General features: G+C 45.7%; 2 protein-coding genes across 9 annotated transcripts in view; both read left to right on the forward strand.

Annotated features, from left to right (window-relative positions):
- The window catches only part of BOD1 (biorientation of chromosomes in cell division 1), a 196,643-nt gene that overhangs the window by 169,304 nt on the left and 1,209 nt on the right, over nt 1–26,130 (forward strand). For all 7 annotated transcript variants that reach the window (XM_069643581.1, XM_069643579.1, XM_069643577.1 and 4 more), the window contains 2 exons: nt 24,147–24,193; nt 25,919–26,015. The gene's annotated coding sequence lies outside the window, so the exon portion shown is untranslated. The remainder of the gene's footprint in view (nt 1–24,146; nt 24,194–25,918; nt 26,016–26,130) is intronic.
- The window catches only part of PTPDC1 (protein tyrosine phosphatase domain containing 1), a 980,126-nt gene that overhangs the window by 136,423 nt on the left and 817,573 nt on the right, over nt 1–26,130 (forward strand). The gene's annotated exons all lie outside the window — the stretch shown is intronic.

The raw sequence follows: 26,130 nt of genomic DNA on the forward strand, positions 1-26,130 counted from the left end.
GAGAGACACATTGCATGTACACTGAGCAATCACTTTTATTTACACATTACATAGATACACATATTCAATGGGCCTGCGACATGAGGAGACTCGAGAGAACAGACAATCAAATTACAATCATTTAAACCGTGATGTGTATTTCTCAATGAGCTCTTCTTTAGGTGGACGTGGAACAGAGGCAATGTTGGGTGGCAATGCAGTTGTCCCCTGCACAGGTTCGTTCACAACTCCATGTATGTGCCTATCTAGGACATCAACAATAAGTCTCTCAATAAACTCATATTGCATATCCTGAAACACTGGTTTGATCACCCATTGTTTACTTCTTTTAGTGAAGGCCTTATTGTAGCGAAGCGTCCCTAAAGTTCCGGTCGTCCTACTTTGTTGACGGCCAACATTATGGTTATGTGCCAAGACCGCTAGAAGAGTCCGATTTATCATGCCCTCCATGCCAAAATGCAATCGTTTTGGCCTGTACTTTAGGCACATATTGTGGAACACCTCCAAATCTCCTGTGTGGCAGAATTCCGTGAGTCCCCTCAAATCTCTTGTTATAGTTTTATCAAATAGAATCTTTTCAATGGCTTTGTGAGTGGGTGATGAAGGAATCAACCACTTCTTCTTCCGTGCCTCCTCTGTGGACAAATGGCCATGTTCACAATTGTGGGAATGTTGGTTTGTGGTCCAGCGGTGAACGTTGCTACAGTGTAGCATTACTGACCGCCATTTTTCCAGTAGAATTTCCAACGACCCTCCACATGTTTTTGAGCTCCACCAAAGATGGTTGCTGATTGACTTGGACCACTGTGAAATACCTTGCATATCTTTTTTTTACCTGCAGCCGACATTTTTTTGATTGTTTTTGCAAGATGCCAAACGTCAAATTGGTGATTTATATTTTTGTACTCTTCTCTCATTGTCTTGGCAATTGAAACGTGTCTGTCCGTGGCTATCAGGTCGATCACCATTCCCCGCGATTGTAGTTCTTGCAATGATGCTACAAAGCCAACTTTCTCCATGGCCACTGAGGATGTACTTTGTGACACCTGCACGACCACCGAACTCGCAATTTTCTTACTTTCCATGTCCTGAAAGTGGTAGGTGCAGTACTTGGCTGAAAATCCTGGGCTGTCGCACTGTCCATCACCGGCTAGCCTGAACCGTTTGCCCGCGAATGTACTATCAATAGACATTTTTTCCATTCTCCAAGCTTCGCTAATGGCTGGAAATAGATAATCGGTTTGGTATTTGTAGAACTGAGTTTTCGCAATGAAATGGATTCCCACAAACTGAAAGAAAGACTCTAACTTTTTAAAACTTGAACCACTAAAAAGTGCAGCCGCTGCGCAAAGTAGATTGCCTGCTGGCAGTTGCCCCAGCATGGGTTGTGCAGACCATGAGAAAGGATGATATTTTGTACAGGTGGCATGTATTTTAAGGTTAGTGCCTCGAATTGCACGAGTCACATTAATCAATGGTTCCCCACATACTTCCCCACCAACCGAATGCCCACATTTCATCCGAATAATAATATCAATCAAACAACTATCGAATACAATGAATTTGGCCTCTTTCCTTATACTGTCACTCTGCATCCAAGCTGGTTCGGCCTGTAACGTTGAGGACATGTCACTCACATGAAAGGTAGAATCTCTGATATCGTCTTCCGCTATGTTCAGTGATATTGATGGTGTTTCATTGTCGTCCACTTCATTTTCTTCCATTGCATCATCTGTTCCTTCTCCGGCGATGGGTGAATAAAACAATTTCTTCAACTTTCTTGCGGTCTTAGTTTTTGCGGGTGTGGATTCTGTGAATTGATCTCCGACTGCATCCGAACTACCAGGAGGACATTCACTATCAATGGCTGGATGTGGTATAGCTCTGTTGTCAATCACTTCATATTCTTCCCATTGGCACGATGCATCTCCAGTCTCAAGTCCCTGCCAAAAGGTTTGACAAGCAACATCTCTCGTTCGCTTCACTGTCTGTGTAGATCTAGTTCGTACACCCACTCGCAACTAGAGGACAGATTGGAAAAGGGATGTTCAGTTTAAACACAACTTACAGTATTGAACTATTAACAGTGAAAAACAACATAATATAGTGACCAGGACACTAACCTTCTTTTGCTTTCTTTTCTTTGAAACTTTCTTGCCTCGAACTTCAACATCGGGACGCTGTTGCTCCGACTCGTGTGTGCATGTCTCCACTTCCTCTTGCGCTGCAACGACTATATTTTCATGATAAGCACATCCATCACGCACTGACGCTCCATCGACTCCCTGAAACATAGAACTTTCATTAGTATGTATAATAATATTGAAAACACAAAATGTACTTGGGGACCAATACCCACGTACATCTCAATAGCAAAACACGAATGAACGCTTTGTGTAGAACATTCAAACAACAATTATTCACGCATTGTTGATCTAGTTAGATGGAACTGTCAAGATCCATACCTCAGGCTCCTCCTAGACTTCCATTGATGATATTATTGAAGATGATGCTTCAGTAACTCCCTGAAACACAGTAATTGCATTAGTATGGTTTTCTATTTTGTTAAAAAGAACATACACTTTGTGCAGGCGTCAACGGCTCATCTAAATAGACCTGCAGAAATGATCAGTTGTCTAAAATAAATAATGGATATCTAAATATGATTCGATTTGCTCGATCGTTGGAAGTGTCACCACCCAGAGATCTGCATCAACTACTACGGGTGATGTTCTTGTAGAAGAAGCTCCGTCATCTCCTTGAAACATAGTACTTGCGTTAATAAAGAAGGAAGTATAGCGGATGTAATCACGTCATATGATTTAGCTTGATCGAACTGTCAGTAGCCATACCTCGAAATGCATAAGAACATCAAGGGACGATGTAACTGCGGTGCACACTTCTGCAAGCTGTTGCGCCGACTCGTAACTGCATGCTCCCCCTTCTTCTTGGATTAATGCTCCATCGACTCCCTGAAACATAGGACTTTCATTAGTAATGAACACAATATTGAAAAAAGAAGACACATAGGAGGGCGACGACAGAAGGACATATCAATGGCTAAAAACGAAAGAAACATTGTGTGTAACAATCACGCTACAAGAATGCAAGATCTGATGATCTCCATCGATGGAACTGTCCGGAAACGTACCTCGAGCATCTGAGTGACATCAACGGTTGTCGTCAATGCGTTGGACTCCTCAGCATCTCCCTGAAAGACAGTACTTGCATTATTTTGGATAACAATAATTATAACTGAAAACAGACTAGAGGACGAGTACAAGGGTGTACCATTAGGTAAAATAATCAAACTATTGATTTACATGCCTAAAACAAGTCAGTGGCAGAATAGCTAAGTAAGATTACCCGATAGGCGCTTGAAGTGGCTGATGACTGCAATAACGACACGGATGGAGAATCTTCCGCCTTCATATTGAGTGGATACATAAATGGGGAAATTATTGTTAGCTAATGCTACACACTACCGCAAGGCCGAGAGATAAATACGTGAACATGACTCACCAGTGGAGGGATGTGGACGAATAGAGTGGGAATAGCGGTTGAGAGCAATTTTTGCTTCGCTCGCGGTGTGTTCTTCTTTATTAGCAATGATGTGGAGTACATGTCAGAGGTAAAGTGCCTGCTGCAGATGCGGTATCGATCACCCCTCTTGTCCGCAAAGACTTCTAGGACTCTACTTTCAAGCTCAGATGGTGGATATCCGCAATATCGGACCCATTCTCTTATCTGATCTATTGTCTTAGGGAAACATGCATTATAGTACCTTCAGATTTACTATGAGTCTTCGAAGGGCAACCGCCAATGGAACAGGCAGGCATTGTGGAAAGTTCTGAAAAGTAAAGATCAACAATTCGATATGAATACCAATGTGTTAAAAAATAAAATGACACATCAAAGGTTCAATGCAAGGTTCGTTTTGGTTCTTGGAACTATACACGTTATTCACATGCGGATAAGTATTTGAATAACTTTAAAAAAATAGAAAGATAATTTGACTAAACTCAGAACATGTGACTAGTTCCTTGCATGTACTGTCTTGAACGAAAAGAAATTGGACGCAAAATGATTATGGTACATGGCCTTACCTTGACGAACAAACAGTTAGATGCAGGGATCAGAGTAGTTTCTTGTCGTAGAACAGGGAGCAGTTCACAGGTTGCAAACTGACGAGTTTCCTCGAAGTGGTCACGGAAGTTCACAGAGACGAAGAACAGATAACCAGCACCTTCACGGGTTGACTAGCAAAGCGCAAAGAAGTTCTCATTAGAATTATGAAGTGGGTTATAAAGAATTCGAAACAGGGGTGTGTTTGTGAATGACGTGTATATGTCGTGGCATTATGCGGTTTGCAGGGGGGCGTCCAGCGTGAGGGGGGATGCTTGGCAGGAGACACGGGGTCTGGAGGTAGACATGGGAACAACAACCCATGCTCTATAGACCACTTTGAAGTGTACATGCTATTTGGCAACTCTTGGCCTTTATCGCTCCCTGACAGCTCCACTTGCCAGCACAAGTACCCCGGTGCGAACTGCCTTTGATAGGGCGGGGGGTGGATTGGGGCGGTGGTCGTGCAGACAAGACTCGTTTGACGCAGGGCCCCACCAAGGAGAGGCCATCTAACTCCATGTAAGAGGCAGGCTGCAGGATCTAGTACATGGAAGGCAGGGGGGTGAGTTTATAAATACCTCAGCCTCCCAGGAGAATATATGGGTGCAGTTCACCCTGGAGACCCTGGATGCCTAGGCAGTTAGTCAGCAGCAGGCTGGCCTGTGGTGGCAAGGCGGCACGGGCCAGAGGGGGTCATCTCTGTACCCGGTGCCCAAAAGGATGATTTATTATGATCAACCATATTGATTATTTACCTATAACCATGTTTTGTATCAATAAAATCCAACAGCCTTTTATTGCCAACGCTTGAACAAAGTGGTGTGGTAAGTATTTTTGGGGGAGGAGGCAAGGCCGGGAGGCTTGATGCCAACCCGCAAAATAACATGTGTATGTCTGCTGCATATGGGTTCAACAGTTATGTGGATTGAAGGTGGGCGGCCAGCGTGAGGGAGGATGCTGGCCGGAGACATGTGGTGTGACAAGACAAGGCACAGGAAGACTATTCAATGGAGACACACTAGATTCATTTAAAGAATCAAAACAACCATTGTTAAAATATATGTTGGGTTTTATTTTAGATCTTAATTTCAATTCAACATAAATAATAAACATTACACATTGTAAAGTTCCGGTTGCAGCACATCCAGGGAAAATCTGCGGTATTGTCCACTGTCGCTGGGGAAATGTTGTCTAATGGCAAGTACCGCACAGGCAGGTATTACTCTCCGGACGCGGTGTCCGAGCCTCCCGTGAAGCCACCAAGTGAAGCAATGATAGGCCACCAGCCTGTACCACCTGTGAAAATGAAAGATGCAAACTGTATTAAAATGACAAAACTTTCTTATCACTGTCGATTCAGGTAAAAAATGTCATTCTGCTTTGAAAAAAAATCTATCTAGAAAATGCACAATATGGAACCAATTTACATGCATTCGAATGATATGTAGATGTAATTTTATATGTGGGAGACGACCATGAAATAGTAGTGGCATCACTGACATCACAACCAGAGTATACTTACTCGTTACTCGGATTACGCGGACGAACAGTGCCGCGAAGTTTGTGCATAAGCACCATCATCATCCTCAACACGGTCCGTGAGAGGCAGGCTTCCCTGAACTCTGGCAGCTCGGTGATGCATTGCAGACTTGGCTCGCCTTCCGAAATGTAGGCCAAGCACCCGGAATTTTCACGGCAGCAGCAGTTCTCCTCAGTTGGCATTAGCTTGCACCGATTGCACGTGCACCAGGTGGAGACGCCGTCCATGCGACATGGTCCAGGCTCTTCATCCGTTGACTGGTCCTCCCAACTGCCGTCCGAATCCCCATCGTTTCCGCGTGCTTGCCTTTCCAGTAGTTCTTCCTCGGTGTACTCGGGCTCGTACATATACGGCATTATTGTAGCCATTGTGTGGTAAAGAAAGTAAAATAATTTACAGAGATGGTACAGGTGTTCACAAGGCCTAGAAGCGGCGAAGGTAGCTGACCAGAGCACAGAAACGAGTCACAGAATACTCAAAGTAACACAGAGAGAAAAATGGAATCGAAAATCTGCTGCTGTGTTGTGAAACGGTGTGTTTATACTTGAGGAAAGAGGCGTCCTGCCATTTCCATGGCGACACGTCATTAGCTGAGGCGTAGCGATTGTTGACACGAAACGTGCTTTGGCGTTGGGAAATGGGCGGTACGCGTCTGCTGATGTCAGGCTCAGGGGCGGGGGATTTGATTTAGTGCCGCAAAAGCAGGTGAGCCAGGGCGATGGGGGGGAAATGATAGGATTATCAGAAAATGGCGGCTGATTTCGAGTGCGTTAATGGACGAAAAGTGGGGTAAGGTCCATAGGAAAGTTTTCTACGATCTACCGATTTATGCTTAAAAACACATGGCCGAACCGTAGGGACAATAAAAAAAAAGTCCCGGAACTATCCTTTAATTGTACTCTCCTCTTCCTGCAAAAATCCTGTTAGCTGCTTGTCGTACCTGCTGTGCCCCTTGTGTATGAAACCCTTCTCCACTTGTCAATACTGCCCCTTCCACTGAGTGCTTTGACCATTTTTTCTGAACTACTTTGCCACATCCATCTTTCAGCTTTATTTCCGTCCTCTTGGTATAGTCGACAATAAGGAACGATTGTCTGCTTAATTTCTGCCCTTGGCTGTGCTTTCCCACAATCTTCCTCAACTACCTTTGTACTGATTCGGGCTGCCCCAGACATAATATGATACGAAATGGCTATATTTTTGTCCCATGGTTCTCACGTTACTAGCGGCCATTTTTTCTGAATTTCCTGAGTATACATAGTCTGGTCTTCGTCTGCTCTCATTTTGCACTTCATAATAGCGCTCCTAAACTGATGGGTCCGGGTATTGAACCCTAGGGGTCCTCCACACATTAGCTGGACAGTTATTTTTTTGTATGTCATTTTTTTTATCTGCATTTTCAGTACAGCTTTCTCACATAACTTGAACTCCACTTCCGCCCCCCCTGCCTGCTGGTCCCGATCCGCTCCGTCGTTAGTCTCCCTCCTCTTCTGCCCATTGCCTCCTCATCATTTGAGATTTAGATAGCTTTGCTTGAGGAGTTCCCTTGTAGCCCAGACTCCTTCGTATGTGAGCGACCCATGACAGTTACACTATTCCCAAAAGACTTGTTCTTCTTTGGCAACACACCCCTTTACCCCCACTCCTGTAGTCTGTAGAAACCCCAGCACCCTCGACCAGTCAGTTATGTAGGCTTGGTGGCCTCCTTGTAGAGGTTAGGTCAGCCACTCGAGAGCCGTAAAGTTCAATACTTTTTTCCCACCCATTCGTGTTCCATCGGGGGCTCCATAGACTTCCACTTGTGCGCTAGTACCTAGTGCTCCCGTCATCAGGATGACCTCCTTAGCAGTCCACTCTCGTGGGTAGTTAGTCCAAAGTTGCATCGAAGCCCATCCGTGCCAAGCCTCTAACTCCTCCCAGGATTTGTTCGACTGCTTGCTGTATTACTCCCCAGTACTCTTGGATGTGGGAGCATTCCTACCAAATGTGGCTCCAGGTTCCCTGCATTCCCTCCAGAAAAGTTTAGGTTCTGGGGGTATATTGTGAGTTTTGCCAGTGTTGGATGCCACTGTAGCATTAATTTTATGCAGATTTCCTGGATTTGGAGGGAACCTTGTGAGTTTAGGTATGTTCGCCTGTTTCTCCAGTCTGCTTCGTTGATTGGTTGTCCTACTGTTGCTTCCCAATGTGCCATGTATCTTCTTTGGCTCGGGTCCTCTCCTTTTTTGATGTGTGTGCAGATTGTTGCTACTACACCCTTGTACCCGGGGACTGTGTATTTCTCGACAGGAGTTGTGGTACGTGTCGCCACTTCTTTCATTAGGGGGTGCTGCAACCAGTGTCGTCTTTGGGTGTATCTGAATCGCTATCCTTCTCCGAACTCGGTCTACTTTGCTTTGGATAAAGGATTTCACCTCTGGTCCCTCAAGCATAGCTCAGATCTTTTGGCAGCCTCCCTCCTGCCATTTAGTGAAAGCCTTGCCTTTCCACACCAGGGTGAATTGTGGATTGCCATAGATTGGTGTGAGTGGGGACGGGAAAGGGGTGGTGTGGGCATGCGTAATTATTTTGTCCCAGGAGTCCCCGACCACAGACACTATCTTGCTACAGTAAGTGTTGGGCGGTCTCTCTGCCTTGGGTTTCTAAAGTACTACTTCTGGGTTCTGTGCTACCACAGACCTGTCCATTGGTCTCCATATCTTGTCCCAGTCGTCCCTCAGCCAGTCCCTAATAACTCTTGTTTGAGCAGCCAGGTAGTATGCCCTGAAGTCTGGTTCCCCCATTCCTCCTCTCTTCCTCTGCATCGTCATTATCCTTTTCGCTATTCTGTCTTCTGCTGACTAATCTACCTGTATGTTTATGGATAGCTGGACAGTTATTAAAGGGTACTCCATCATGGTCCGTGTTTTGTTACTCCAGGATAGCCTGCTTGTGTCCTAATGTCATCTGACCTCTCCCCTTTTGTGGCAGCTAGCAAGCATTTTATGTCCCCTACTGCTAAGGTCATCCCAGCTGCCACTCTCCAATTCACAACTCCAATTACCCGCTCCTGAGATTGGTGTTGGAAGTTGACTAATCAAATTATTTTCATCATTTTTGTGTCCATGGTAGATATTGTGGTGCCCCTCCCACGTTATCTAATGAAGGGAACTGCTTGAACTCGGCGCACTGTCCAAGCCCAGCTACGCCCTTTGTTCTTGTCACTATGCCTGTCATACTAATTTTCTTTCATCCTGGTAAATTTCTCAACCTATTTACTTATGGTGTTTATCCTCGGAACTGCCTAATCCCTTCATTTAGGGTATTGACTGGGCCCTGGCCCCCTCACTAGTTCTTCCAAATCTAGCCAAGCTATCTGTCCCTAGCCCCATGCATATAAAAGGGGCTTGTGTGGCCTCTTTCTCTCTACTTTCCTTTCTCCATCTTCAAACATGGTACACTCATCTCCATCATCCTCCCTGTCCTCAAAATGCCCTCCATGTTGCCAGTACTATCACTTCTGTTTCTGTACAGGTTACTAATCCTTCGTATTGCCTCTCCTTCATCTTGAAGGGTATGCTCCCGAAGATCTCATCTGCCACCTTGTGGCATCTTTCTAAACTCCTCTGTCTCTCGCTCTTCCTGTCTTTCTCCTGGAGCATACGTCCCCATATAATCTCATCAGCTTCTTTCCTCTGTCTTTCTCTGCTTGTTTATAATTCTTGTTTTCTTCCCATATCCCTTTCTTCCTCCTTCTCTTCTTCCCTTTCTGCATCCCTTCGCCTTTCCCTTTCTCTTTTCTTTCTACCTCTCGTTTCTTTTCTTTCCCTCTCCTTTTTATTTTCTTCTTTCTGACTTCCCTTTCTTCATCCATGCCCCCTTCCATCTAATTTGAGTATTATTTATCCTTCTACCCACTCATTTGATGCCCTTGCTGTCTCCCCCTATATTCCTGTCTGTCTCCGAACCTCCTCTGCCTCCTCTGCCTCTGTCCATCAGTTCTGTAGCTCACATTTGTTGTATTCTTCACGGGTGGACACTGGTTTTGGCTTACTTATTTTTTCTCTAGAACATCTTCACTGCTATACGCAGGGGGCGCCTGCATCCTGCCGCTGCTTTTCATTCTCAGTGTGTATAGTCCCTGCGCTTCAGGGGATGGATTGTTAATCTGCTGAGGAGGAGCCGCCACTGTGGGCGCTATGTCTACCCCCCCCCCACCCACTCCCTCGTCATGCTATTTAAGCATCCTCACCATACACTTTTCACAATTTCAAAATTCCTGGTCTATTCTGTAACTTCTCCTTGTACACATCTGGTAAATGTCATGTGTTGCAGCACTGATTACGAGTGAGTGCTCTCCTATGGCCAAGGCATAAATATTTTACCTGCACTGTCCTGTACCCATTGGGTGTGATGCTTAAGGATTATGTCCTTGTACTGAGGTAGTGCTTTACACAAATAACTAATGGGAGTGTCCCCAATGATGATACGTCAGTGTACCTTACCAATATTCTTACCCGATGCGTATTTCAAATACCTCACCCCCTTGCCCAACAATACTTTCCCCTGTTCATATCTCTGTGAGACCATGCCTTCTGGGTCACCAAATATTTAAAAATGACACCACATACGCTGTCCACGTCCGAGCAGCACCACACTGCTCCTCCACTGGACCACACCCTTCGGGCCCAAACCATAACTGGTCGTCCTCCACAATATACACCAATACACTTTTCACAAAGCCTGAACTATCTTGCGACACAAGATTAGCGCCAGCAATCACTACACACATTAATACACTACAGCCTTCTTCCCAACTCCTACTGATGTAATCTTCTCATTATTTTTATTACCCCGTAAACAAGGTTTACTAAGCAGTCCTTTTTGCCCTTGGCAAAAGCCATCTCATTTTTATTGCCTTTTACAAGGTGTACTGCAAAGTCTTCCCTTACCTCGTCAGTGGCTACCTTATCTTCAGTCTTTTCACTTTATCACAATTAGTGTATATACAAAAATCCCCCTGTTTTTCCAGGCCGATGCGATACTTTCCGTAGATCGGCTCAGGGTCTTTGGTATCAAGTCCCACCCAATTGTCAGTTGCCCTCTGCCCCGTGGGGCGCCCAGCGGGGATCGGACAGGAATTTTGTAATATCGATCTCCAGAGGTGTTAGAATGGATTTCTAAACTCTGGCCTGATCGACATATTTAGGAGGACACCCTTGTTAGTGAACAGGGGACACTTGGGGGAAGATAACCAGACCAATTCACGGTAGCTTGGAGAGCAGTCTGAGCTAAATATCAGGAGGAATGAGGGTGATTAGGTCTTTAATGGGCACACACAGTGAAACACCAAGAATTACCCTTAGACAGAAGTATACGAAAATATACAATTTATTAGGACCATGAATAAACACAAATAAATAGCAAAATACCACACACTCAGCACATTATGTAAAATCTACACTATCACTGGAGTCCATGCCATCCAGTTAATAACTCCACCAATATCTGCAAAGGAAAGGGCAAATAACTTTCAGAGCATAGAAAGGGAGGACCACAATGGATCCACCATGTGTAAAACAGTATGAATGAAGAACCGGCTACCGGTAAGTGGTTTCAGAATTTACCGCTTATAGCTCGGTTTGGGTGCAAACTTGGCAGGTCTGGAAGGGTTCATTGGAGGTGGTTTGGCTATAAATTGCAGAGGCAGATCTGGTTTGCAACAGGAGCTGTATCTCTCGATTCGGTTGAAGGGGGGGACGGGGAAGGAAACCTCAATGCAGCTAGTCTCGGGGCAAAAGAAGGAACACAGGGAAAACCGCTGTCAGCGACATCACTGTGGCACAGTGACGCAGGGACACCCAACTCTCGCTATGGACAGCCTTTTCTCTCATGACCCAAAGCAGCTTGTTTATTTATATTGCGCACCAGACCAAGGGGTTTCTTGGCACAGAGGTTACGGAAAGTTCGAAGCTTAGGTTACAACAGTAGGTTACACATGGCAGAAAGAAAAATCAAGTCCGAGAGTAAAAAGTGTCAATGAAGTAGCGGTTACAGGCAGGTTATAGTATATAGAGTGAATAGAGGTACTCGGTGAAGTTGCAACAACAAAGTCTGGTGAAAAGGTGCTGTACCGTGCAAGCTACGATTCCATGGCGAAGGTTTCAGCTGGACAGTCCAATGGATATCCCAGGGACACTTCCGAACATGCTCTTTTGCAGGACAACCAGGAGGTATTGAGTGATTGGTCCCACCACTCCAAAGGTTCGAAACACCTTTGCAGGTCTTCTGAGATCGAGTGTAAAATCAGGACACTACTGGGCCAACAGTGGGCTCTGGGTGTCAACCTTCTTTAGTGTGCTTTTGGATAGTCCTTGGATCTGCTCAACTCTTCTGGATGTTTGGCTCTGTCTCCTAGGTCGATTTAGACCTGTTGCTGCTCTGCTGGTCTGCATTCAGGAACCTTCTCATATCTAAGTCTGATGAGTGCGCTTACCCAGTCAGCCAAACGGAAGATCTGCCCCATTCATGCACGCCAGCAGTGGTTCAATCGGGGACCACTGGGGCTGTCATGTTCTCGTCGCACACCAGACATTCTGGCACCAGTAGTGTGTATTGGGACCAGACAGTCCCAACCCACTTCATGGGCATCCACACACGTAACCTGCTGGAGCTTGTGAAAGAAATGGCTTTCGCTGACCACTGCATACCCAGTTGTCAGTCCACATTTAAGCTTGTGTCTCTGTGGCATCTAACAACTCGGCCAAACTCTTTAAAATCTGCAAGGAGCTGGCCAACCCTGCTGCAGTCTCTGCCGCTCCTGTTGCCTCCCAGGCTCTTTGCAATGCCCTTGCCTCTCACTTTATCTCAAAAACCAAGGAAATCCTGTCCACACTCTCCAGCTCTCCACCTCCTCTCCGCTCTCCGTCTGTGCTTGCTGACCCTCCTTCAGCCACCCACCCTTCTTCTCCTCCTTTCCTATTTTCCCCCCTGATAAGGTCACTAGACAAGTCTGATCTATGAACGCCTCGTCAAAACAGGTTCATCCCTGTTCCTCTAAAACCATCAAGGACCACATTGACACCCTCGCTCCAGCCCTTGTTGATTTTTGCAACCACTCTTTTGCCTCAGGATCCTTCCCTTCCCCTCTGAAGCACTCCCTTGTGCATCCTCTTTGCAGGAAACCCACAGCGGATCCTTGTCCAGCTAACTATCGCCCAATTTCCATTACTCCCTTTCCGGGCAGACTCCTGGAAAAGTTGGCCATCTCTCAGCTTAACCTTCATTCCAATTCTGTTGGCTGTCCCCATGACCCCCAGTCTTGCTTCAGAGCTGCCAGAAGCACGGAAACTGCTCTCCTGAACATCTGTTAATATTCCCTCTGTCCTCATCCTACTCTATCTCTCTTCTGCCTACGACACGGTCAACCATACCATCCTGCTCAACCGTCTCCGTGATAACCTGGGTAACGCTGATCAGGCTCTGGCCTGGCTGACCCATTTCCTCTCTGACCCTCCCAGGTCCAAATTGGGTCCTTCCTATCCTTTCTTCCTCTCTACCTGTGGTGTTCCCCAGGGGTCTAACCTCTCGCCCTGGCTTTTCAACCAATGCCTGGCAACTCTCGCCCACTACATTGCCATGTTCTGCTCAAATTTCCACTGCTATGCTGACGACACTCTTCATTTTCAGACTGCCTTCGGCCACCTCCTCTCCCTCTCATCGCCTAACTGCCATTCAAGATTGGTGTGCCGCCAAAGATCTGTCTGAATGCCAGCAAGACGGAGATCCTCCTCATTGGCACACCTTCACCATCCTTTTCCCCACACTCTGGCCGGCCTCCCTTGGCCCTCCTCCTACCCCCCACCTGCAAGGCTAAGAAACTTCCTTCTCCACCCACATCTCTGATGTCTCCTAAAAAGTCAAACTTCCTACTACACCTCCTCAGAGGTACTCTGCCTATCCTCTCCTTCTCCCAGAAGCTCATGGTCTCCAAGCTGGTTCTCTCTAGGTTGGACTGTTGTAACCGCCTCTTTCTAAATCGACCTGCCTCTACTCTCCACCCTATGCAACTAATCCAGAACAGGACTGCAAGACTTGTCCTTGGCCTCAAGCCCTGGGATTGTATCTCCCCAGCTCTCAAATCTCTCCATTGGCGCTCCCAGTGGATGCAAGGATTAAATTCGAAACCCTCTGCATTGTCCAAGGCTTTCTGGGGCCTGGGTCCAAAATGCCTTTAGCTATCCCTGCGCAAATACCTCCCCTCTTGAGCTCTTCGCTCCTCTAACTCCCTCAGGGTCAGTCGTTTTTGAAAGGAACGAGCTGGGGGTAGATCTGTTTTTGGCCTCCTTCTGGAACAGCCTCCCTGCCACTCTAAAACGAGAACCATCTCTTTTTCCGGAAGCACTCCAAGACCTTCTTTGCTTCTGCCTTCTCTCACCCGCTGATCTGTTCTGCACTGTGCACCTGGCCACCCTCTGTCCTCTGGATCCAGGTACCTGCTCACCCTGCCAAATACGAGTTAAAGCTTCTGCTGCCACCAGTCTGTTTCTCCAGTCACCAAAAAATCCTTCAGGATGACTAGGGCCAGAAAACACGGGGACCCTTTAGCGCGTTGCAGTAATGGACTTTGCGCAGTGATGAAATGTTACCAAAAGTGGCAACAAAGTCTGAAGACTAAGAAACAAAGTTTCTCAGAACTGACAGCCTGAAGGACGTGTCGGTTACGTCAAAGCAATGAATGAATGAATGAAAGACCAGGGCAGTGCAGCTGGAGGCTCTGCTCCACTGGCAAGTTGCCTCAGGATATTGTAACAAAAGCAAAATTTGGGGTGGTCCTCAAATAAAAAGGGAAAATTTCCTTTTAGAGAAATGTTCCCTAATCGGTCACCTTGTAGTTCTTCGGGCCACGGCGGGGCAACCCCTCGACAATCCAACTGTGTCTTTCCAACCATCACCTCTGCTTCCATCTGTAATGATGGTCTGGAAAAACCCAGATTTATGCAGTAGGTGTGAAGCCAGTAAAACTCAATCAATGATGGCAATAGTCAAAGTGAAAGGCAAAACGCTGCTTTATTTATTATTATTTTTTTTTACATTCAAAATAAAACTGGGACCAGCATACAAAGCAATAGGGTTGCAGCTCTCTGAGCCCTCATACAAAACAATAACTTATCAACCAAAAGCACGTCATAGTGACTACTTGATGCTACACAACCTACAGAACGAGGGGATGTGTTGGGGAATTGACTACATATAGACTCGTGTTAAAAGTTTAATTGGGTTAGAAGTATCTGATGGCTCCACCTGGAGCAACCTATAAATTGATAATAGTAAATACATGGAATTTCTAAAAATGTTTAAATGGTTGGCGCAACACATACTGGGTGGCCTAGCACTGAGGTTCCTAATTGGTTGGCATTCTACTGACCAACTGACAGGTCATCAAACCATGAGCCACAACGGGAGTAGGGGTGGGGGGGAAGAGAGGTCCATGGGACTGCCTTTCTTTTAATTAAAACAAAATCATCATTTCTAGGTTATGAGCCAGAACAATTCCTCTGTAGTTGGCCTTGCATGGTGCCCCATGTCTGGGAATATGTGTAAGGAGTGAGCCAGGTTCCCTATCTTTGTCTATTGCTAATGAATGCATGTTGTTCAAGTTGGGCCACGTGGAATGAGACCGCCTTTAGAATTATTTCACCCTGCATTTATGGAGATTTTAGCTCTTTTTAATGTGAGCGTCATGGTTTCCACTACGGACTTGCTTGATGCATTTCCAATGAAGTCTTTTAGCTAATAAATATTGTGCACCTGGCCTTCAAAGACTGTTTGCTCTTTTAATTAATCTAAGAATATATGGCATCTGCCTTGGGAATTGTGTTCTCTCTGAGCCGTCCGGACCCTACCGATTTTCTCACTAACCTTGGCTTGCATAGTTACTTGACGGGGCTCTGCACAAATATGTGTTTCAGTTGATTTAGCGTGAAGCCTTGCGGTCTTTTGTTTACTAAAATGCTTGTTGCGGCTTCTATTTTGGAAAAGATGGCTGCTCAATACTGTTGCGCTTCTCTGTTCATAAACTATACAGACATCATTTGTATTGTGTTCAGCTTATATATTATGTTAGTATTCTTCATGTCTAAATAGACACAATCGATATTCTTCATGTATAAGCAGTTCTACAGATGTGTGTACCAGCCACTTTTACACCCTAAAAATAGGCAAATACTCCCAAAAAATACAAATGGCGAGTACAAATGCACCCAATAAAAAAAGGGAAACTAACGCATATGTCATTGTGCCCCTGCTTTCACTCACACAGCTCCATGGATATGTTTGGACCAGCAGTGAACGTAGTACCACAGAAACACATTTCTGTTATTACTGCCTGATTAGAAGAAGTAAACGTGTATCTTTTTTTTTGTAAACATATTTTTGTTTTACTGTGTAACAAAAAAACAATATAACAAAGTAACATCCCCTTGGATCCCCCTTCCCCCCCTTCCCTCTCTCACCCCCCCATCCGGAAGGCTAGTTCCATGCTCCAACTTCTCAGGATTGTCTGAGGTAAATATGTCCGTGATTCTAATGTGTGGGCACCATTGTGCCATATAGTCCGACTGAAGGTACTCCAGAACCTCCCCCCCCCCCCCACTCCTTCACCAAGGACCCGTTCGAGCCCTGTAGGTGGAGTGTGATCTTTTCCATTGTCATTTGCGACCAGACCTTTTGCAACCAGGTATATATTAGTGGTGGGTCTTTTTTTTCTCTCCAGTTTTGTGCGATGGTGGCCCAGGCCGCTATGAGCAGGCTCATGAAGCTTCTCCATTGTGCCTTACTGTATTTCTTGGACTGATGCCCTGTCAGGCCGCATAGCCACACTTTCTCCCCCAGTTGATCCGCCTCTGGGAACATTTGTCATTTCTGTTATCCATTCCGACCAGAATCCTTTGACCCCCTTGACAGTCCCACCAGATATGCCTCCACGTGCCAGCTTCTGGGCAGCCTCTCCAACAGCGGTCGGACGTTCCCGGGTACATATTGTTAAGCCTCTCTGGAGTGTAATGCCATTGCGTGACTATTTTTGTCCACATTTCCCTGGTCTGCACTGCTCGTGTTAGTTTGGGAATGCCACTGCTGAATTGGGATTTCTTCCCCTAGTGTTCTTTCCCATCTTTTTATATAAGTCCATTTTATTTCTTCGTCCTGGGCATTGATGAAGTAATATAGTGTGGAGATTAGTTTCTTAGTTCCTGAGTTGGATACAATGTATTTTTCGAAAGGGGTTAACTCCCTTGTGGCCGCCTGGGTAATCTCTGGCGTTGCCAGCAAGTGTTTGAGTTGTTCGTACTTGTAGCTATCCGCCTTTGTCAAGTTCCACATCTTTTCAGTCTACAAAGGGTCGTACTTCTTTGTCGTGGAACATTTCTCCTATTTTCCTACAGCCTGCCTCTTCCCATTTCTCATAGGCCCCAGGTTCTTGTGCTGGTGGGAATTGTGGGTTCCTACAAATGGGTGTGAATGGTGCTGTCACAGTTGTCATGGAGCCCTTCCGTGCCTGTTCATACCATGCGCTCAGTGTAGTTTTCATGATTTCACTAATTCGGAGATTCGGATGTCTGTTTTAGCTTCCAGAGAATCTCTTCCAACGGGGTTCTAGCGACTGCTCTATCTTGAGTTACCCAGATCGATTGTTGGTCATCCCCCAGCCATTCTTTCGAGACCCACAGTTGCGCTGCTTGGTAGTATTTCCTGAAGTGTGGAAGTGACATTCCCCCCTCTTTGACATGTGTCGTGAGGATCGACCTTGCGACTCTTGGGGGCTTCTTATTCCAGACATATGATGAAATTGTCTTTGACAGTGCTTTGAAGAATGAGTTTGGAATTGTTATCGGGAGGGCGTGGAAGTGGTACAGTAGCTTAGGTAGAACATTCATTTTCACCGACTGGATTCTACCCCACCATGAGATTCTTAGCGGGCACCATCTCTCCATATCCTTCTTCACTCTGGCCAGTAGAGAGGGGTAATTGCCTTTGTACAGTAAGTCCACCCTATGCGTGAGTGTAATGCCCAGGTACCTGATTCCTTCTGTTGCATGCTTTAGGCCCAATGCGCCCGTCACCCTTTCCTGTGCCACTTTGTCCCCTGCCAATAATAGTATTTCGGATTTGCTCCTATTGATTTTCAGGCCTGATATCTCCCTAAACGCCCCCAATTCCTGTAATTTGTGTGGTAAAGACTTCTCAGGATCCTCCAGGGCTAGTAGCATGTCGTCTGCATACGCTATTACCTTATGATGTCTGCCTGCCATCTCTATCCCCTTTATTTGGGTGGTTTCCCTAATCTTGATTAGTATTGGTTCTAGGAATATCGCATATAGGAGGGGAGATAATGGGCATCCTTGTTTTGTCCCCCTGGTAATCTCCACCCTGTCTGAGATTTCTCCGTTGACCGCTATACTTATTGATGGGGTGTTATAATTGGCTTTGACCATTTTTATGTATTCTCCAAACCCCATATGCTCTAGCGTTTTGAAAAGTATGGACCATTCCACCCGGTCAAACGCTTTTTCGGCGTCGAGTGAGAGTAGTATGGCTGGCGTGTGTGTAATGCCTATTTTTTCTATTAAGTGTGTCAATCTTCTTATGTTGTCGTGAGTTTGCCTACCAGGGATAAAGCCTGATTGATCTGGGTTTATTAGGGAGGGTAGAAGCGGTGAGAGCCTGGCTGCTAGGATCTTTGTGTACATTTTGGAGTCTAGATTAATCAATGCTATTGGTCGGTAAGAACCCTTGAGGGATGGATCTTTATCTGGTTTGTAGAACACCAGGACCTTAGCCTCATTCATGGATGGGGTTACATTTCCGCTTTCTTTGAAGGTGTTTAGTAGTTTTGTTAGGAATGGGGCGAGGATATCTGCATATTTTTTATAGAAGGGGGCTGTGAAGCCGTCTGGGCCTGGTGGCTTGTTATGCGGGAGTCCTGCTATTGCTTTCTTCACCTCTTCTTCCGTGATTTGAGTTTCCAAAGCTATTTTCTGTTCTTCCGTAATCTTAGGAATGGGGAGGGACTGGAGGAATTTGTTTTGGTTGCCCTCGTCTGGGCGCTCGGTCGTGTATAGTTTTTGGTAGAATGTCTTGAATACCTCCCCTATGTCCTTAGTGTGTGTTTGGGTTTCGCCTTGTGCGTCTTTAATGTTTAATTTGGTTAATGATTTATGTTTTGCGGAGAGTAGTCTCGCTAGGAGTTTATCTGCCTTGTTTGCTTTGATAAAGTATCTCTGCTTAAGGTAGAGGAGGGATGTCTCTGCCTTTTTATTGTGGAGCATTTCCAGTTGCCCTTGCGTGTCTCTCAGTGCTTTCTTAAGGCTTTTGGTGGGGTGTATTAGTAGTTTCTCTCGTATATCAGTAAGTTTATTTTCTAGTTCTTTCCCATCCATACCTTTGTTTGTCCTTGGTGGCTTTCAGAGCTATCATATGTCCCCGGGTAACTGCTTTGAACGCCTCCGACACCATACTCAATGGGACCTCCCCTGTGTCATTTTGCTCGAATTATTCTGCTATCTTGTCTCTAATTGCTTCTCTAGTCACTGGGTCTAAAAGGAGATCCTGTGGGAGTCTCCAACGCCAAAGCCCACCCCCCTTCTCTGGGGTCTGTACGTCCAGCCAGAGTGGGGCATGGTCCGAGATTGCGATAGGGCCTAGTTCCATCCCCTGCACTTTGCCCAACATTCCCACCGACACCCAGATGTAGTCTATTCGGGACATCGTATTATGGACATGTGAATAGTATGTGTAGCCTTTGTTTTGACCCTTCAGTTCCCTCCAAGCGTCACACAACGCCATTTGATCCATTTTTTGTTTGAGATGCCTGGATGGGGCCCCTTGGTTTAGTGGTCCCCCTGAGCTTCTATCTAATTGCGGCTGTCATGCCATGTTGAGGTCGCCCCCCAGTATGATCTTTCCTTTTGCAAACCCCTCCAATTTTCCCATCGCATCTCGCAAGAATCCGTCTTGACCCGTGTTTGGCGCGTATATCGATGCCAGGGTGAGCTTAAGGCCCTCTAGCCGTACATTGGCGAGCACCATCCTCCCCTCGCTGTCTGTCTGCTTATCTATTAGTGCTGCGTCCCTTCCCCCCCGCATGGCAATTAGAATCCCCGCTCTCTTTTCAGTGGCGTTCGATTGTGCCAGTATATTGTACCCTCTGAGTGAGACCTTCCCTCTGTCTTGTGCTGTTTCCTGGAGGAGTAATATGTCTGCCTGCTCCCTCTTAAGCAAATTCTCTATTTTCTTCCTCTTCACTGGGGAGTTCAGGCCCCTAACGTTTAACGTTAATATTCTGATTTTCCCCATTGCAGTTGACCAAGATCAGATATCATGTGAGCCCGAGTGTTGTGATCACAGCTGTCTTCCGGATTAGGCCCCCCATCCCTCCCCCCAAACTTCCTAACTCCCCCCCCCCCCCCCCCCCATAATAAACAAACAACCAACTTTGATCCCGAGAAGGGCCCGGGTACCTATGGATGCTAGGGTGTTGCGCCCATCGCTCCCTGCCCTCTGTGGACTCGGGTTAACATTTGCGGGGAGTCCTAAACCCTGCATATTCCTCAGACCTTCTGCGTGTTCGTACCTGATCCCCAGCCGGGCCGCTGGGAATTACTTGTTCCGAGCTCCTTTGTAGAGTGCCACTACCCGTTCCGAAGTCTGGGGATGTCCCCTGTCATCGTCCTGTATGGGTGTTCTTCTCTTCCATTGTTGCCGGTTTGGGATTCCCCCTCCCACTTGGTTTCCTTTTTTGCCGAACCACCTCCCAGCCTCTCGGCCTCTTTTGCAGTTCCCATTTAGCTTTGATGCTCCTGTCTCTTTCCTCCTCTGTATGTATGTCCATGATGTGGAGCCCTTCTTCCCAAGATGTCACTCTCCTTTGTTTCCCTTCCCACTCGAATAGCAGGCCAAAAGTGAATCTCCATTTGTACCTTATTTCTTTTGCGATCAGCTCTTTTATTAGTGGTGATATTTCCCTTCTTTTTAGTAGCGTCACAGATGCCAGGTCTTGGTAAAGCTGTATGTCTGCCCCATTCATCCTGATGTGGTCTACCTGCCTCGCTCTCCTCAGTATAAGTTCCTTCTGCGGGTACGATGTGAGGGCTACCAGTACATCTCTAGGTCTTTCCCCAGGGGCGCCAGTTCTTTTCGGGCCTACTCTGTGTATCCTGTCAATCCCTATGTTGTCCGCTTCTTGTGCTTCAATTAGGTCTCTGAACAATTCCTGTACCGCATTCTTAAGATCTTTGTCCAGGACGGACTCGGGCATGTTTTTTATGCGGATGTTAGACCTGCGTGATCTGTTTTCTAGGTCCTCTCATTGGATTTCTAAGTTGTGGGTTACTCGCACAAGGTGTTCCTGGGCTTCGCTAATTTGCTGTGATTCTTCGTCAACGTTTTGCACAATTTTCTCTAACGTGTCCGTCCTTTCTTCCAGTTTGGCTAAATCTTACCTTAGGTCTTGAATCGCCTGTTTCATGTCGGTTCTCATCGTGTCAAACTGGTCTTGAACCGTCGACCTGAGTTTGTCTTGCAGGTCTACGAACCAGGCGTGCATATCGTCCCTTGATGGGGGTTGGCTACTTGCGTTGGGGGGGATGTAGTCCACCGGTGGGTCTTCCTCTGGTGGCTATGGGGGTATCTGACGCTCACATTTGGATTATGCTGGGGTCTTGTTTAGCTGACTGGTTTAGTTGCGTCGCTCCCCCTTTCCCCTTTGCTTTGGACATTGCCCTTGCTATGTGAGGTGCTCGCTGGGATTAATTGCTCCTAGGCAGCTTGATTGTGCCTTGGGTGCTCCTGCGTTGTCTTCCTGTTGTGGCGGGGTGCGCTTGGTTGAAAGTGTGCCCCGGGCTTGATTGCCTTCTTCCTTAATCGCCTTTCACCCTCCGGTTACCTCTTGCCTCGTCGCCCCCACCGCTGTCAGGGGGACTATGGGAAGAGTCCTTCACCCTATGCCTGTGGCTTCCCTGTCAATCTGCCAACAGCTAAGGTGTATGGGGATATGCCCCCTAACCGCCGAGTATCAGTCTTGGTCTTGTGGGGGTGCCTCTGTGCGGGTGGGGGGAGCCCCTCTCTCCTGTTGTGCTACCCGGCTCGTCGCTGTGGGTTTTCAGACCTTGGGCCGTACGGTTCCTCCTACGCGTGTTTTGTTCCGCGGCTCCGGGGCCCTGGACGCTACGTAGTCTGGGTATGGCCTCCTGATCCTCCGCTCCTGTCGTTGGTACTTCTCCGGCGCAGAGTGCGCTTGCTAGGAGGGGTCGGGTTTCTTTTCTTTGCCGCTGGATCCCCTTCCCGGCGGGTGAGTGTCGTCATGCCTGGGTATTCCGCCCGCTGTCCGCAGACAGGTCTCTGTCCCGGCCTCTCCCGCTCGCTGTGCGCTCAAGGCGCGCTGCGTGCTCGGTGGGGGAGGGGTGGCTCCTTGATGTGGTGCAGCCTCTATACGCGCTTTCCCCTGCGGCAAATCTCTCCCCCGCATCCACGGTGTGTCCCAGGGGGTGGTCAGCCGCAGCTGGGGGTTTTTTACCCTCGGATCGGTGCTTAGTGAGGTGCTTCTGTGCGGCCCGGCAGGAGCGAGACTCAGCTGCGTCTCCCTGCCCCGGCGGCCATCTTGGAATCCCTCACGTGTATCTTTTTTAATGTGTATGAATAACTAGGTGCAAAGAAATAATTATTAAACATTTCTGTTTCTCAATTAAAACCTATTTTTACTTGCTTGTACAATACTCCCATTGGGAAGTGGATTTACAATTTAATTAACTTTTTTAATTCCAACTTTAAAAAATAGGGAGGGGAAACACTCCCAAATCAAATCTTATCTGGAGCACTGTGTAGAAGTGCATATTTGACCTAGTGTTCATTCTTAATGCTGTCTGCATATTTGCTTCATGTAGATTGCATGCATATGTTTGGTTTCACTATAAGCTTGCTTATCTTGGCATCTTGGGTTACTGTGTTTCCATTCTGCTGTATCTGTCTGGGATTTAAGCGGTATGGCCGTCTTAGTGAGTAATGTTTCTTTGTTTCTCATCTATGCAATATAGGGTCGGGGGAGGGGCAGTAGTTTATGGATAACATATTAATCTCTCTCAACATCATTCTTTCCTGCCGAAAGTGGTCTGAGTTTCATACGAACCAGGCAATCTCCGGATACATTTTTCCACCCCTCCCATAACCCCCACCCCCAAACCAGAGTCTGATCGAATCCTGCACTGTCTGCAGGGCATTGAGGTGTTTTTTTTTTTAGAGGACTAGATTTCATGGGTCCTCAGGCAGACTGTTAAGGTCGCTATTGCCGATCTGTGCAAGCGGGCTGGAAAGGCCTCTATAGCCAGATGAATAGATTGTCTCGCACGCCTATGAGGTTCAGGGCAAAGCCTTCCTGCTCATCTGACAAAGGCGAAAAGCATAGCCGTGACCTGCCAGACACACGTACAATGGGAGCCGATCTGCAAGACAGCGACTTGTGCCTCCCCATCAGCTTTTTGCAGATATTCTTTTGAGACCAGCCATAGAACTGATGTTCAGTTTGGAAAAGCAGTTCTCAAACATTTTTACAGCAGTGTATGTAGGATCCCCCTCTCTTGGGTAGACCAGTGCGTGGTACTCCCCCAAAGCTATGGATAAAACAGTATGGGATGTAGGAGTAAGAAAAGGTTACTCACTGTAGTGACTACTGCACTCTTAGTCTAAACTCCCCTTGCCTCCATATGCCCTTCTGGAGCTACCTAAAATAGAAGTTACTCCTCATGGACCTCTTGGTGGATCAGGGATTGAGGGCAAGGAGCATGGGGTCAGAGGCTAGTTTGTGGCTGCGCACCCGGCATGCAATCCATCTACGCACATAAAATTCTTAAAAGGGAAGAGCGCCATGGCTTGCTAAAGCTTCAATCACATCTTTGCATGGCAGGAACTCTGAAAGTATAGTGGAAGGGCAGTTTGGACTAAGAGTACAGTAACCACCAAGGTGAGTAACTTGTCATTTGTTCTCCAACATAAACTGCATGTTTTCCTCCCTTTACTGTTTCAAGCGCACCTTTTTTCTCCTTGTACACATTCTCCTGACGGTGAGTTATGTGGCCGCCACATACTTAACAGGGAATTTCCAGAGACCTCCATATTTACCTGTCATCCCGTACAGTTCAATTAATGAGGTGTGGTAATCCCCGAACATTGGGAGGCACTGAATGTTCCTCACAAGCTTGAGAGCAAGTTGAAAATGGCACTCTTCTTCCCTGCCCCCTTGATAACCATGCCACTGTACAACACATTGTAATGAACATGTACTATTTTTCTAATAAGTAATATTTGTTGGTGAGGTGTGGGGGAGGCAGACCTGCGAAGTCCTGCTTTATGTAGATAAGTTATAATTGCAGTGAATATGTAAGACTGCTATTTTTAATATAGAGCAATAGTTTTGGGGTGAATTAACCTTTTTGTTATTTCTCTTTAGCTTCGTAGTAAATCGTAGAATCCTGTGTTTTGGTGCATTTCAGTTTGGTGAGTACATCAATTAAAATGTGGTTTGCCATAAACGCCATTTAATAAAGGCACTTTCAAATAACATTGGTCAAAAAGTTTGGGTATCCAGTGATATTGCTGGTGCCGCGATGTTTTTAAAAAAGGCACTATCCAACACTTTCCCCACATATTCCAGGATTGGAGTTTGTTTATATAATTCCACCAGTTATAAATTATGTTGGGGTGTTTAGTGCCTTTAAACAAAATATCGAGTCCTCGATGTTTTCAACAGTGATATCATCACTGGTAACCAAAGTTTGAGGACCAAATGCAAAACATGCATGAATGCTGTCAAGCGGTTTCACCTGATCAGTGCAGTGATTGTAGTTTATTTTTGTAACCAAGAGCTCAGAGTAATTACACAAGTAAACTACCACACGTTAGTGTAGTCTTAAGATTCAGAATCCCCACTGGGCCCCCAAACTAATCCCAAGGATGGCGTATGGGATATTGAACTTTGTGGTACATTTCAAATTTCTAATATTACTTTATACAAACACACGCATGCTGGTTATTGTCATTACTTAAGCAAGGACTATAGAATCATTTTATTTACTAAAATGATTTGAAAAGATGTAGGCTAGATCTTCCCTTTTTTGATAGTCACCAGTTTCCATTTTAAGTCGATTTATTCTGTATTCTTATGCATTGCAACAAACCAAGGCGGACTATGAATCTATTCTTTGTCCAAATATTTGTTCATCCTTATCAAGCAGTTAGATGTTACTCCTGCTGCTTTTATATACGAATACAATTCTACCTGACTTTCATTATTGTAAACGCAGGGAAGGTACAGCAAACCTGGAAGAATTGTAGTTCACATCTGATCTCAGTTTACCTGTAACATTTATTCAACTAAACTGATTTTTCATCAGCTAAGTCTGTTTTCTCCACTAATGGTGCTTAATCGTCTTTGCCCAAACACATCCTGCACAAATGCAAACCTGTTAAACAATGAGCTGTATTCCAACTTGAGTAAACATTAATTAAAAAACTTGAATAGGTGATACCATGTGTACTGTATTTGTGCCTTTAGTCGTATTAACAAAAGGCTTCTATAAAGTTAACGTGCCATTCTATGGGTGATTTCTGTTTTAAAATTTTACACAGGCTAATTGCATGCGGTTTTCTAGTTTCAGTTGATTAAGGGTTTGCTGCATATGAATGTTTTTATCAGCCATCTTATGTAATGTTTGAAATTCAGTCGGATTAAAACCTATAGCTGTAGTTAATTGTTGCTTTTTACTTAAGCCACAAAATAAAGACAGTGCTACATGCCAGTCCTAAATCTAAAGATCCTATGCATATTTGGAAACCTGTAGTATTGTCTTTAGTCGTATAAAACAAATCCAAATTAGTACAAATCAATTTCACTGTTGGCCTGGAATACATGCTCTGTTCCTTAGACAACTTAGTAATTGGCATTGCTCACATATGAAGTTATGTTAATTTCTCCAATCTGTATGTCAGCGTGTAAAGTCCTTGCATTATAATTATTGAGCCAGTGGCAGCATTTTCGAAAAAGTATTTTAAATGAAGATAGCTGTTAATAGTGACACCTAAAATATCCAGACCTGGCTAATCTATTGATTGTAGGCAGTTACTTAATTCAGTTCTGACAGTATATGAATGCATATAAATTCTTGTTTGGTAATCATTCACCCGCAAACTTCTTTTGTTAACCAATTTTGTATTTTTCCCTAGGCAACCACTCTTTTTAAAAGATCCAACAGTCCTTCCAAGAAAAACGACTTGGCCAGCTCTGACATTTGTTTATAAAGCATCACATATATTTTACAAGGTGTGTTAAACTCTTTTTCCCTAGTTGCACTAACACTAATCTAGTAGATTAGTATATGTAAGAAAAGCTATGTCAGTTGTTTCCTTTATACTCTGCTAAACTGTGAATGTATTGT

This window comes from Ambystoma mexicanum, chromosome 2p (assembly GCF_040938575.1).
Source record: "Ambystoma mexicanum isolate Mex_15411 chromosome 2p, UKY_AmexF1_1, whole genome shotgun sequence".
Lineage (NCBI taxonomy): Eukaryota > Metazoa > Chordata > Amphibia > Caudata > Ambystomatidae > Ambystoma > Ambystoma mexicanum.